The sequence below is a fragment of the Sapajus apella genome, unplaced genomic scaffold (genome assembly GCF_009761245.1).
Source record: "Sapajus apella isolate SASKATOON/1434 unplaced genomic scaffold, GSC_monkey_1.0 scaffold10, whole genome shotgun sequence".
Taxonomy (NCBI): domain Eukaryota; kingdom Metazoa; phylum Chordata; class Mammalia; order Primates; family Cebidae; genus Sapajus; species Sapajus apella.
The window spans coordinates 42610233-42612481 of NW_022436950.1; positions in this window are offsets into that span (position 1 = coordinate 42610233).

Here is a 2249-nt window from a genome sequence, read left to right on the forward strand (position 1 = left end):
GCCTTTCAAAGTGCTGGGCTTACAAGCATGAGCCACCGTGCCCTGCTGAGAAGCACAAATTTTTGATTCTGAAAGGCTGTAGACATCTTATAGTCAGTGAATGCGAGAAATGAATTGGATTTTTAAAAAGATAAGGGACAATTAACTTTATGAGCCTTCATTTTATCTTTTTTGTTGTAGAGTACCACTCATGTATTTTAAGTAATTCGTTTTTTAAAAAAAACTTTACATGTGCCCTTTTAAACATATGCTGCTTATAAAAAGGAAGTACTTTCATACTGGGTATTTTTATTTCCTTTAGTAGTTTCTGATCATATTTCTCTTTATAAAACCGTGGATACAAAGATGATATAGAGCAAAAACTACTTATCAAATATTTCATTAACTATTTAGAGTTCTCTTATATCCATATTGCTACTGTAATGTTTTTATTGACTCTGATAATTTAAAATGATCAGGTCATTGTTGATTTGTGTGTGTGTGTGTGTTTTTTTATTATAGGTATTATTTTAAACTTAATCCTGATCCATGTAAACCTTTGGCATTTATCCTTATTCCAACTATGGCAATTCTTGGAAATACTTACACTGTTTCAATAAAATCAAGGTACAGTAGTTTAATCTTTCTTTTTCTCATATCTGTTCTTTTCCTTTTTCACTCTTTATGTCTAAAGCATACTCTTTATTTCTAATTAATTTGACTATTCCTAAAAGTAAAGCTGTAACAGTATTATGGTTTACATGCAAGTGTATTATATTTGCTTTCTTAATTATAGGTTTTACTTGATAACATATAATACAGTATTTTTCTTTATGAAGTTAACCCTTAAAAGACATGATAAGATTTGCTTCCCAAAAGTACAAGAGAAGTGGATGGGGATAGAGCCAAAATAAAATTGGCCATGATTTGATAGGTTTTGAGGCTGGGTAATGATTGCATGAAGGCTTATTATACTGTTAGTCTACTTTTGTAGTTTCCAATTTTCCATAATAAAACTTGAGTTTTCATTCACTTGTTTGCCCTGGGAGTCTTTTCAGTTGATTATGACAGATATTTGCAGATATTCGAGAATCAGGCTGACCTGGAGTTTAAATCCTGGCTGTGCCATTTAATAGCTCTGTCTTTAGCCAGATTTCTTAACCCCTCTTATTCTCAGTTTCTCTGTTTTCAAAGTAAAAAGGTAATCGTCTTTCCTGATAGTATTTTTCCTTTAAAAATAGTATCTTCTATATTCCTTGTTTTGAGAATTTAAGATGGTTCTTTTTTTGTTTGGTTGGTCTTTTTCTCTTATAAGCAGGGTTAAAATAAACATTTCTATAGCGATGTCTTATTGAACATTATTGATTATTTTTGTTAGGATAAGTTTCTAGAGGTATAATTACTAAATAAAAGTAACTAGTATTTTTCTATTGTTAAAATTAGACTAAATGAAACTGGCTATTTTTTAAATAGAAATATTTTTCTTTTGTAGCCACATATGGCTTGTATTGATCTTTTTAAAAATTATAAATAGGTAAATTTATAACATAAAAAATTCATTTAAAATCACTTGGAATATTTATCTTTTCCAAAACTATATAAAAGATTGCTATATTCCATTTTGGCTAACAATGTGGTTCACATAAGTGATGTACATTTCTCTGTCTCTTTACAGTAAATTGTTGAAGACTGCTTCACAATTTCCACTTCCTCTGGCTGTTGGTGTGATTGCTTTTGGGTCAACACATTTATATAGGGTTCCATGCTTTGTCTTCATTCCTCTTTTACTCCATGCATTATGCAATTTTATGTAAGATTGGACTTAAGGAATGATGAAGATGATTTATGCATTTAGGGCCAGTGATAAGAGGGAACACACAGATCCATCAGTATGGACAGCAAGATCCTTTGGAGAAGACAAGTCTATTTTTACAATATTGAAAACAGGAAATTAGTTTTGTAATGTTTGAGGGAAGTAGTTGAAGCATGGTTTTGTTTGGTAGTATGGAATCCATGTACTAATCATTTTTGGAAAATGTATGAAGGGATATATGGTGATCACTGTCACTGATGACTGCTGTGCATATCAAATAGTCTGTTTCATCAACCATAAAAGAAGTCTGATCTTAGAGATTTAGTAGATGCAGCATTGTTTATAATCTCACCTCAAGCATTCTGCTCATTTCATCAAACTTTGTTCACAAAAGGAAGCTATTTTGAATTTGCTATAGTTTACCTATTAAGAAAAAAGTCTTTGAATAATTGATGAA